Source organism: Carcharodon carcharias, chromosome 5, assembly GCF_017639515.1.
Source record: "Carcharodon carcharias isolate sCarCar2 chromosome 5, sCarCar2.pri, whole genome shotgun sequence".
Taxonomy (NCBI): domain Eukaryota; kingdom Metazoa; phylum Chordata; class Chondrichthyes; order Lamniformes; family Lamnidae; genus Carcharodon; species Carcharodon carcharias.
In genome coordinates this window covers 125,662,476-125,675,640 of record NC_054471.1, presented here as the reverse complement: position 1 = coordinate 125,675,640, position 13,165 = coordinate 125,662,476, and positions in this window count along the sequence as shown.

Below are 13,165 nucleotides of genomic sequence, written 5' to 3'. Positions count from 1 at the left end.
CCTCCTAAACCCGCAACTTCTACCACCTAGAAGGACAAGGGCAGCAGATGCATGGGAACACCACCACTTGGAAGTTTCCTTCCAAGCCACCCATCATCCTGATTTGGAAAAATATCGCTGTTCCTTCACTGTTACTAAGTCAAAATCCTGGAACTCCCTCCCTAACAGCATTGCGGGTGTACCTGCATCACAAGAACTGCAGCGGTTCAACAAAGCAGGTCACCACCACCTTCTCAAGGGCAATTAGGAATGGGCAATAAATGCTGGCCTAGCCAGCGATGCTCATATCCCTTGAACAAATTAAAAAAACTATCATGTGTCTGCCAATTTCACCAGTCTATATCCTTCTGAAGTCTAATACTATCCTATTCTCTGTTCACTACATTTCCAAGTTTTGTGTGATCTGCAAACTTTGAGACTATGCCCTTTGTACTCAAGTCCAGGGCATTAAGATACATTAAAAGGAGCAGTAATCCTAATATCAACTCCTGGGGAATACCACTGCAAATTAATCTCCAGTCTGAAAAACAGCCATTCACCATCACCATCTGCTCCTGTCCCTTAGCCAATTCCAAACAGCCACTATCATTTAATTACAAGGACTTTAACTTTGCTTGTCTGTTAGGTGGTAATTTGTCAAAGCCCTTTGAAAATTCATATGCACAACATCAACAGCACTATCCTTATCAACTGTCTCCATTACTTCATCAAAGAACTCAATCAAATTAGTCAAAAATAAATTGCCATTAACAATTCTGTGCTTACTTTATTAGCCTATACTTTTACAAATGCCAATGTATTTTATTCTAGATTGTTGTCAGCACTCACCATATAAGGATGATAACTAATGTTATAAAAGGAAGGAAGGTTTGCAAAAGAAGAGAATACTTCCTGCATTAACACTAACCTGTGTGTAAGGTTTTTCAGATGTATACGGAACAATTTCTGGGAAAATGCATCCATCTGCAAAGCATTCAGTGAAGCGATCAGAACTAGAATATTTGAATTAATTACAAGGTGAAACTATTCATTTCTTGGTGTCTACTTATAACTAAGCTAGTTACCAGGGAGAAATGATTCAGCTAAATCTCCCAAATTCAGTAAAATAAATTGGGTAAATTTATTCACCACTTCTTATGTCTTAATTTATCAGTAGTTTGGAATGCAAAATTAAATTGACCTGGGTTTGTTTGACGTATTAATGGTTTAATGATATGCCACAAGTTGGCTGACTTATGACTCTAAAAGTATTTGGATTTAACCAAGCAGATCATATGGATTGCGTGTTTCCAGTCTGATTGCATCTTGTTCTGTCTTCGGGGAGGTGAATTTTGAGATACTGCTTCAGAATTTTTTCAGTGCATTCTTTTGCTCCAACAACTAGTGATTGATGTTGAGCGGAAGACATTAAGATGAAGATTAAATGGTATGGTCAAATTTTGTGGTGAGAGAGAGGACCATGTGGTGAGGCGAGTGATGGAGATGGGAATGCCAAGAAGAAGGAGAAGAGGAAGCAGTGGGACTGGAAGAAGAAACATGGAAAATAGAAGCAGGAGTAGGTCATTCAGCCCTTCGAGCCTGCTTAACCATTCAATATGATTATGGCTGATCCTCTATCTCAATGCCGTACTCCCACGCTCTCCCCATATCCCTTGATGCCATTACACTCTAGAAATCTATCTATTTCCTTCTTAAGTATAATCAGTGTCTTCACCTCCACTGTCTTCTGTGGTAGAGAAGTCCATAGGTTCATCACCCTCTGAGTGAAGAAGTCTCTCCCATCTCAATCCTAAATGGTCTATTACATATCCTGAGACTGTGACCCCTTGTTCTAGACCCCCCAGCCAGAGGAAATATCATCTCTGCATCCAGTCTGTCCATCCCTGTCAGAACTTTATACATTTCAATGAGATCCCCCCTCATTCTTCTAATCTTCAGTGAATACAGGCCTAGTTGGCCGAATCACTCCTCATATGACAATCCAGCCACCCCAAGAATCAGTCTGGTGAGCCTTTGCTGCTCTCCCTCAATGGCAGGTGTATCCTTTCTTAGGTAAGGAGACCAAAACTGTACACAATACTCCAGGTGTGGTCTCACCAAGGCCCTGTACAGCTGCAGTAAGACATCCTTGCTCCTGAGATCAAGTCCTCTTGCAATGAAGGCCAACATACCAGTTGCCTTCTTAACTGCTTGCTGCACCTGTACGATCGCTTTCAATGATTGGTGTACCGAAGGACACCCAGATCCCTTTGTCCATCAACATTTCACAAGCTATCACCATTTAAATAATATCCTGCCATTCTGTTTTTCCTACTGAAGTGAATAGCTTCACACTTATCCATGTTATACTGCATCTGCCATGTATTTGCCCACTCACTCAACCTGTCTAAATCAACTTGAAGCCTCATAATAGCCTCATCATTTCTCACATTCCCACCAAGTTTCGTGTTGTTAGCAAACTTGGAAACATTACATTTGGTTCCCTCATCCAAACCATTGATATATATTGTGAATAGCTGGGGCCCAAGCACTGATCCCTGCGGTACCCCATTAGTCACTCCAAAAAAGACCCATTTATTCATACTCTCTGCTTCCTGTCTGCTAACCAATTCTCAATCCATGTCAATATATTACCCCCAATCCCATGTGCTTTAATTTTACACGCTAACCTCTTATATGAGGCTTTATCAAAAGCTTTCTGAAAATCCAAATATACCACATCCACTGGTTCTACCTTATCTATTCTGCTGGTTACGTCCTCAAAAAACTCCAGTAGGTTTGTCAAACATGATTTCCCTTTCATAAATCCATGCTGACTTTGTCTAATCCCTTTGGATGTTTTCTAAGTGTCTGCTTTCACATTCTTTATAATAGACTCAAACATTTTCCCTACTACTGATGTTAGGCAAACTGGTCTATAGTTCACTGGTTTCTCCCTCCCTCCTTTTTTAAATAATGGGGTTACATTTGCCACCCTCCAATCCGCCGGACTGTTCCAGAATCTACAGAATTTTGGAAGATGACAACCATGGCCACCTCCTTTTGTACTCTGGGGTGTAGATTACCAGGCCCTGGGCATTTATCAGCTTTCAGTCCCATTAATTTCTCTAGCACTATTGTTTTAGTAATGCTAATTTCCTTCAATTCCTCCTTCTCACTAGGCTCTTGGATCCCTATTATTTCTGGGAAGTTATTTGTGTCTTCCTCCATGAAGACAGAACCAAAGTAGTTGTTTAATTGCTCTGCCATTTCCTTGTTCTCTATTATAAATTCTCCCACTTCAGACTGTAAAGGACCTACATTTGTCTTCACTAATCTTTTTCTTTTTACATACTTATAGAAGCTCTTGCAGTCCGCTTTTATGTTCTTTGCAAATTTACTCTCATTCTCTATTTTTCCCATCTTGGCCATCTGCTGAATTCTAAACTGCTCCCAATCCTCAGGCTTGCTACTTTTTCTAGCTACTTTATATGACTCCTCTTTGGATCTAATACTATCCTTAATTTCTTTTGTTAGCCTAGGTTGGGCCACTTTTCCTGTTGAGTTTTTGCACCAGAAATTAATGTATAACTGTTGCAATGCATACATTTGTTCCTTAAATATAAGCCATTGCCTATCCACTGTCACTGCCTTTTAATGAAGTCCCCCAATCTATCTTAGCCAACTCATGCCTCATACCTTTGTAGTTTCCTTTGTTAACATTTAGGATCCTAGTTTCGGATTGGACTACTTCACTTTCCATCCTAATATTATGGCGGCTGTTCCCTAAAGGACCTGCACAACAAAATTATTAATTAACTCCTTCTCATTACACAATACCAAATCTAGGAAAGCTTGTTCCTAAGTTGGTTCCTTAACATACTGGTCTAAAACCATCTCATACACACTCCAGGAATTCATCCGCCACAGTATTATTGCTAATTTGGTTAGCCCAGTCTCCAAGTAAATTAAAGTCACCCAACATTACTGTAGCACCCTTGTTACATGCATCTCTAATTTCCTGTTTAATGCCATCTCTATATAATCACTGCTGTTTGGATGCTTATAGACAACTACCACTAATGTTTTTTTTCATTCATTCAAGGGATGTGGGCTTTGCAGGCTAGGCCAGCATTTATTGCCCATCCCTAATTGCTCTTGAGAAGGTGGTGGTGAGCTGCCTTCTTGAACCACTGCAGTCCATGTGGTGCAAGTACACCCACATTGCTGTTAGGGAGGGAGTTCCAGGATTTTGCCCCAGCGACAATGAAGAAAGGCAATATTTTTCCAAATCAGGATGGTGAGTGGCTTGGAGGGGAACTTCCAGGTAGTGGTGTTCCCATGTATCTGCTGCCCTTGTCCTTCTAGTTGCTAGTGGCCATGGGTTTGGAATGTGCTGTCTAGGGAGTCATGGTGTGTTTCTGCAGTGCATTCTGTAGATGGTACACACAGCTGCCATTGTGTGTCGGTGGTGGAGGGAATGAATGTTTATGGATTAGGTGCCAATCAAGCAGGCTGCTTTGTCCTAGATAGTGTCAAGCTTCTTGAGTGTTGTTGGAGCTGACTCATTCAGGTAAGTGGGGAGTATTCCATCATACTCCTGACTTATGCCTTGTAATTGCGGACAGGATTTGGGGAGTCAGGAGATGAATTACTCGCCTCAAGATGCCTAGCCTCTGACCTGCTTTTGTAGCCGCAGTATTTATTTAGCTATGTTCCACCCCTTGTTGCTTATTAGCCCCACCCACACTGATTCTACATCTAGATTTTCTGAGCCAATATCCTCCCACTATCACACTGATTTCACCCTTAACTAACAATGCCACACCACCTCCTTTTCCTTTTTTGCCTGTCCTTCCTAAATATTGAATACCCCTGGATAACCAGTTCCCAGCAGTGGTCCCTGCAGCCATGTCTCCATAATCACAATCATATCGTACCCATTTACATCTATTTGCATTGTTAATTCGTCGACCTTATTGCGAATGCTCCATGCATTCAGATATAGTGCCTTTAGACTTGCCTCTTTAACCATTTGCACATTTTCTTTGCACTATGGCCCTATTTGCTGCTAGCCCTTGTTTCCTTTGCCTTCCACTTTTACTTTCTATTTTTCAGTCTTTCATTCCTATCTTTGTTTCCCCTTCATGTCTCCCCACTCAGGTTCCCATCCCCCTACCAGCCTAGTTTAAAACCTCCCCTACAGTACTAACGAATACCCTGCGAGGATATTGGTCCCAGTCCTACTGGGGTGCAACCCGTCCAGCTTGTACAGGTCCCATCTTCCCCAGAACCGGTCCTAATGCCTCTGGAATCTAAACCACTTCCTCCTACACCATCTCTCCAGCCAAGCATTCTATTCTCCTATTCCTGATCCCACTAGCACGTGGCACTGGGAGTAATCCTGAGGCTAATACTGTTCCAGTCCTGCTTTTTAATTTATTTCTTAGCTCCCCATATTCTGCTTTCAGAATCTCATCCCTCTTTTTACCTAAGTCATTGGCACCGACATGGACCATGACCTCTGGCTGTTCACCCTCCACCTTCAGAATGTCCTGCAGTCACTCAGTGACATCCTTGACCCGGGCACCAGGGAGGAAACATACCATCTTGGTGTCATGTCTGCAGCCGCAGAAACATCTATCTGTTCCCCTTACGGCAGAATCCCCTATTACCATTGCTCTCGACTCTTCACCTCCCCCACATCCCGCCCCTGTGCAGTTGAGCCACTCATGGTGTGATGGGCTTGGCTCTTGCTACATTCCCCTGAGAAACCATCTTCCCCAGCAGTATCCAAAATGGAAAATCTGTTAAAGAGGGAGATGGACCCATGGACCTCCTGCACTACCAGCCTAGTGTTTTTACTCTGTCTGGCCGTACCCATTCACTTTCTGCCTGTATACTCTTTACCTGCAGTGTGACCACCTCACCGTATGTGCTCTCCATGAAGATCTCATCCTTGCAGATACTCCAAAATGTGGATTTTGAGTAGCTGCAGCTGGACACACTTCCTGCACACACGGTTGTCCTGGACACTGAAAGTGTCCCTGACTTCCCACATCGTGCAGGAGGAGCATTCCACTTGGCCGAGCTGCCCTGCCATGACTTACCCTTAAATTATCCCCTTTACTTTTATTTCCTTTAGTTTAGAGAATATTAAGGACAGAAGAAATGCTCACCAGATCCTATCTACCAATGACGATGCTCTTCTTCCTGAGGAAAGGTAGAAAATGAAAGGATCCTTCCCTCTTTACTGAACTCCCTACTCCCTTGCTCACCAAACTCCAACTGAAGCACTCTAATGCAGCCCAAAGTAGCACTCCAGTGCAGACAAAAACAGCACTGCAGATGACTTGCTTTTATGCTGTCTGAATCTAGCTTCTGAAAGCCTGTTTAAGTTAGTTAACTAATTAACTACTGCAGTTACAAGCATAGCCTGTATAACCCATTTTGAAGCTGCACTAAAACTCATCTTCTCCCAACCCAAAACTCAACTTTTAGTTCATTGCAAAATTACAGAAAGATTAGACTTTAGATAGAAATTAACCCTTAAACGTCCCTCTCTCACCAAACCCCAGCCGAAGCATTCTAATGCAACCCAAAGCAGCACTCCAGTGGGTGACTAACCGGAGGAGATGGTGAAGAGTGATCAACCAGCATTATGGCGACCTGAGGTAAAATCGGAGAAGCTGTAAGAAGAAGAGGAGATTAAATCTTCTGCATTATCCAGTGATGAATCCTGTAAACAACAGTGTTTGATTTTATGGGCGCAACTCGGATGAGCCGCCATGAGTCTTATGTAAATATGGTGTGACACTGGGTCAGCAATTTAATGTTATCCTATCAGTTGCCGATAATACAGAATGTGAAGGGTGAGCGGGCGCCGAAATTGTCAGCCTGCCCAGCATTAAAAAAAAGTTAGTAGGCCATTGAGCTTGTTAAAGAGGCAATTGACTGAGATTTTACATTGCCCACTCCATTTTTCTGTAGTTGCTTGGGAAAAATGTTTGGTGTGATTTAAAGCAGGCATGAGAAGGCAGCCCAACGGTGGATGAAAATGCCTGCACACAGGACAGTGGCTGCATGTAACAGCAGAGGTAGCAGTGTTTGGCTGTTAATAGACTTTAATTCTTCAGTTTTTATAGGCTGACATTACAAATAAGGAAAGAGTGAGAGGCAAGGGCCAGGAGACAGGGCTATCTAGAGGGTGAGGACTCCATCAGAGGAGCCAGAGATCACTGTCCCCATGAGGATTGTTCACTCTGGAGGGGAAGGAGACCAAGTAGGCCAGCAGTCCAGGGATAATTGAGGCCTGCAGTCCAGGCAGGTGAGGGACCTGCTGCTACACAAGGGCCAGAGCAAAACAGACAACAAAGGCAGCTAGTCTGTGGTTGGAGTAAACAATATCCTCCACAGAGAGTCTACAGACAAAGAATGAATTATCTTTAGCTGTCAGAGTGCCAGTGTCTTCACAGACTATATCTCTCCAGGGAGACAGTGACCTGTGAACTGCTGGCTGGGGAGATTAGTTTAAATTGCATTGGTGGCCACACTATGCCTGTCGCTCTCAAGCTGACTGTGGCCTTGAATATTTATACATTGGGTCATTCAAGGAACCATCAGAGTCCTTTGCGGCATATCTCAAGCTTCTGCCCACCATTGCATGAAGGTCATCATGGATGCAATGTCGGGGTGAGCAAATTACTTTTGTCTTCTTCACCACTGATGACGTTAGGCAGGCAGAGAGAGCCAGAGGCTTCGTGTGTATTGCTGGATTTTCCAAATTTCAAAGTGTGATAGGTTGCCTGCATGCAACCTTCAAAGCTCCATCGGGCCATCCAGGGGTATTTGTCTGTTGTAAAAGTTTTCACTCCATCAATGTTCAAGTCGTGTGCATCCATCATCAAAGGCTCATGTACATGTGTGCCCGGTATCCTGGGAGTAGTTACGACTCTTAGGTCCTTAGGCACTCCCAGGTGCCACAGATTTTCTATCCAACAGAGCCATTGGAATGTTGGTTTCCTGAAGACAAGAGATACCCGCTGAAGAGATGGCTCATGACCCCAGTGAGAAGTCTGCAGACAGAGGCTGAGGTGTGTTACAATGAGAGCCACGCATCTACCAGAGCCATCATTGAGCAGAGCATGAGCAAGCCATGTTGTCTGACAACGAGTCTCAGGAAGAGTCTGAGGATGCACAGGAAGTCATTGTCGAACGGTGGGGCCATGCGTGGTCTGAGCCCCACCATTTGACCTGGCAACTGCAAACGGTGATGAGGATTCGAAGCAGAAAGTGCGAGAAATAGTCAGGTGGTGTTTCAGCCTTTGTGGCGGGTCAGAGTTAAAGGGTAGAATATGTCTCTTTTTCTGAACACATTATTCAGAAGGGGAATGGGACAGGTGCGCTCAGATGTTATTTGCTCCCAGAAAGGGGCCTGAATAAGAAACTGCTGGCACAGTAGTCCACAGAAGGAATAATCATGCTCTCACTTGCTGCTGCTGCTCCACTGCTTCAGTGTCAGCTATAGATGCTGTCTTCTTCCCAGACTGATTTCAACCAATGTAGATCACCACAGATGGATTTCCCTTGAAGCTGCCACCAACACATTGCCAACCTGCCTTTAAATAGGTGGCTGTGACCAACTTCTGGTTCATGGCCTAGCCCTGCTCCTGCCGGATGTCCCTCCTAAATGTCCCTTTCCAGCCCTAATTGGCCGCCTACCCCCCAGGCGGCTGTTAATTGGTCGGTGACACTTGATTCGCCATGCTGAAATGATGGGGGTGGGACTGAGCAGATCGCAGACTTCCTGTGCTCCTCCTTCGCCCCACTGGAAACTCTAAAATCCAGCCCCTAGTGTTTAAATGAGATATTAAAGTACATGTAGTTGGTTCATTGCAAATTTTCTTGTTTTGTTCTAAATCATAAAGCAGCCTAACTTGTTTCATCTAGAGTTTTAAAATCCTGAGCATTCGTTTATCTGACTGTTGGTTGTGGAACAGTTTAGTATATTTTGCACCTATGCGGAAATCATAACATTGATGTTCTGATGTTGTCTCACGGATGGGTTTTAATATTTTCTTGTGATAAACTAACAGCAAATGCCAAAACCCAAGATGCCCTCTGCAAAACTGAAGGCACGTTGTGATTCCTGCAGCTATGATACTGTTATAGAGTTGATCTTCCAGACAACTTTTCTTAGTGGAAACATTTAACTTTATCCACAAGACAGCGGCAGCAACTACACATATGCATCAAACTCCATGGGCAGAATTTTCTGCCTGTCGAGCGGGCGGGACCGACCCAATCTCCAGTGTGCAGGGAGCCGATCCCCGCCAGCGAAGCGGGCCACACCCCCATTTTACATGACGGGCCAATTAAGGCCCGCTCAGCCGTGACATCCGGTGGGAAGCACTATGCGCTCCCTGTGCGGTCCGGGGGAAACCCTGAAATCGAGACTGCACTCTTTCACACATGCACACAAAGGAGTGCACATCTCTCTGAGGCTAAGTGCAGCCTCAGGGAGATTGCCTGGACTTTGAAAAATATTAAAAATAGAAAATAATTCCCTAACATGTCCCCTTCATGGAACAATGTCACATGAGTTGGGACATGTTCATAATTTACAGAATAACTTTATTACAATTTTTAAAACCCTGCATGAAACCTCATCCCACCACTGGATGAGGTTTCACGTTTTCTCTATTTGTCACTGGGACTCCTGGCCTGCCCACCAACCTTAAGGTCGGATGGGCAGGTCCTTTAATTGGTTAAATGATCCTGTTAATTGGCCATTGACAGGTCGGCAGGCTTGCAGCTGATTTTGCTGCACCCCCATCTTCCTGAAAATTTAAATAGGGCGAGGTGATGTCGGGGGTTCCGCCCGACGTTGTCCCGCGTCATTTTACACATCGGCAAGTGGGCCCCATCCCCTGCTCACCGACGGCAAAATTTTGTCCCATAACTAAATAAGAACTCCCTCCTTGAGGTTCCCCATGCTGCTAACACATTGGTTTACACAGATCATGTGATCTTACAACTCAGGATTATTCTTAAAGTTACTGTCCTGCATTTATCCAAATTATAATTACTACATTCCTCCCCCTTTAACTTTTCTGTACACTTTGCATTTCCAAGGATATTTATCCTCATGACATTATAATAATTACACAGATCATGAAATTATAAGTCTTTCAAGTGGTTTCCTGATCCGTGTGGATCATTGCAGCTCCATGACTTCAGATTCTTTTGCAGGAAACACAATCTCTGGAACCGCATTAATATCAAGTACCTCATTAGGCACATGCAGTTCAGTGTCTTTCACTCCAACAGAGACATCGGGCATGTCTGTCCTTGATTGAACAACTTCAACAGGAACCACTGGTTCAGCAATGGTAACAGGTGGAACATCATTTTGTTGGGGTATCTCTATTTTTCCTAAATGATCCACATGCTTACTGGTGATCTGGCCCTCCACTTCCACGTGGTACAACAATGATCCGGTCACAGAACTTACTTCACCAGGTAACCACTTCAGAACTCCGCCGAAATTCTTTACATATAATGCTTCACCAATAGTAAATTGATGTTCATGACTACGCAAATCATGAGTCACTCTTTGGGTCGCTTGACTTTACTCCACCTTGCCCTCCAAGTTGGGGAGTATCAGGCTTAGTCTTGTTTGAAGATAATTCTGCATCCTCACTCTACATGTCTTCTTTTTTTTACCACGGAATGTAGTCTTGGCCTTCTTTTTGACCTCACTGTTGGCCAGAATTCTCTCAGACGCAATCTCAGCTTGTCTTAGTTCAGTAGCTGAGCTGCCCATGACTTCAATATCTACTCACATCTTGAAAAGTTCTACGGCTTTTGCTTTTAAAGCCTCGTTAACTTCATTTAGCTGATTCTTCAGCTCTTTCGTCTCCTTCTTGTATCTGTTGGCTTCCTCCTGGAATCTTGAACTTTGCTGCGTCTTCTCTGCCAACTGGTTCTTCAGTTTCTTCAAAGAGATGTTAAATCCTTCCTGTTTTTCTTTGTACTTTTCCAGAGGCACAAACTTTGGTCTGAGGGATCCTTGTAGAGTGTGATGGTTTCAACAGGTTTTCCTTTTCTTTGTGAAGCTCACTTACTTCGTCTTGTATTCTGTACTTCAGCAGAGTCTCCTTGAGTTTATTCTGCTGTTCTTCCATGTTGTTATTTAAGACAGTCTTCATTTCTTCAGGTTGCTGAATGCTTACACACTCCTTTTTCATCCTGTTGGGATCCTTGGGCTCTCCAGACTCTTTCTGAAGTACCTTACCTTGTTCCTTTTTCAGCTCAGGGACTCTTCCAGCTTCCTTCTGAAATCTCACTGGCCAATCAAGGTTATTTTCCCTCAACTAATTTCGACCTAGAGGGCTTGGTCCTTTATCTTCTCATACATCACAGGTAGATGTGCTGTTTGGTGTCTATGATGAACTGTTACTCTGCTGATACCTTTTACCTGGATTTCTTCACCTGTGTACATTTTCAACTTGTCAGATGTTTGTTCCAAATTTAATTGTTGATCACTTTTATTTAAATATCTGAAAGTGTGTTCCCCTATTACAGTGATAGAATCACCTATGCCTACTTCCATTTTTAAGGGCTTACCATTCACTTGCACCGTAACAATAATTGGCTTTGTCTTCCCAACTTTCATGCTAAATAATGAATGAATGTCAGAATTGGTTGTTTTCGATTGTTGCTTGGAAGCCTGTTTAAATCTCGCTTTGCACTATCTCATTATGTGTCCACTTCTGTGACAAAAATAACATTACTTTTTTAAATTGCCAATCGCTAGAGGAATGATTGTTTTCACATCGATGAGAATTAGTTTTTGATTTTATTGCTAAGCTGTTTCCTCTCATTTTTCACTTAGCGAAGGCTGTTGCCCACTTCCCGGCAACATCCCGGCTTCTCACCCCATTTTCGGCTGACTGTTCCCACCCAACTAGGCGAAGGGTGCCATTTTGCATCCCTTGAATTGCTTGTGAATCCCTTACAGCGCTTCCAATCATCAGTGCTATTTCTAACACTTTCTTAAAATCAAAATTCACCTCAGCCAGCAATCTTCGCTGAATAGCATCCTCCTGCACGCCACATACTAAATGATCCCCGAGCATGTCATTCGTGGTTTCACCGAAATCACAATATTCCATTAGTTGCTTTAATTTCACCTCATAGGTAGCAATGGTCTCCTTTGGGGCTCTATTCATGAATTGAACCTTAACCTCTGCATTGTGACTGAGGGCTTGGATTGAAAATGCCTCTTAATGATGTCTACTAATTCACTGAAAGTCTTCAAATCTGGGACAGGGGGCCGTCGAATTAGGTTTTGCTCCCACAAATACTCAGAATCGCTCTCCTCATTTCTTCCCCCGTGATTTCGATGGCTTGAAAGTAGAACGCAAGATCTTCTATATATTGAGATCAATCATCTGTGGCTGGCTCAAAGGGATTGATTCTGCCAAACTGTGGCATTTTGGATGCGTATACCTTCCTTTCTTTTTAATGAACTTAGATACACACAATCGTTGGCCGAGGTACAGCACCGAATTTGATTTATCCTTGTTGCCAGTTTGTTATAGAGTTGATCTTCCAGACAACTTTTCTTAGTGGAAACATTTAAATTTATTTACAAGACAACAGCAGCAACTACATGCGTACATCAAACTTCATAACTAAAGAAGAACTCCCCCTTACAGATCCCCTGCACTGCTAACTCATTGGTTTACACAGATCATGTGATCATACAAGGCAGGATTATTCTTAAAGTTATATTGTTTATCCAAACTATAATGACTACAGATACCATAGCGGAAATCAGCCAATGGAAAAAAAAAATCCCTCAGTAATGTTGGCAGACCTGAATGCATTTAAAAATCAAAATTTGGAATCAAAATTAACCAATGTCTAGGTGAGATGCTTTTGGCTTTCATTTAGGCCTTCCTACTCCCTATACCACTCCACCTCTCCAGGGGAGAGGGAGGAGAAGAGAGAGGGTTCCGATGATAAGCTTAGGAAAAATGGGAGAAGGCTCAAATGGAGCATAAAGGCAGGTATGGACTGATTGGACTGAATGGCCTGTTTCTGCGCTGCAAATCCTTTGTAATCCTATGTACCGCACTTTCTTCCTTTAAGACACTCCTTAAAACCTACCTCATTGACC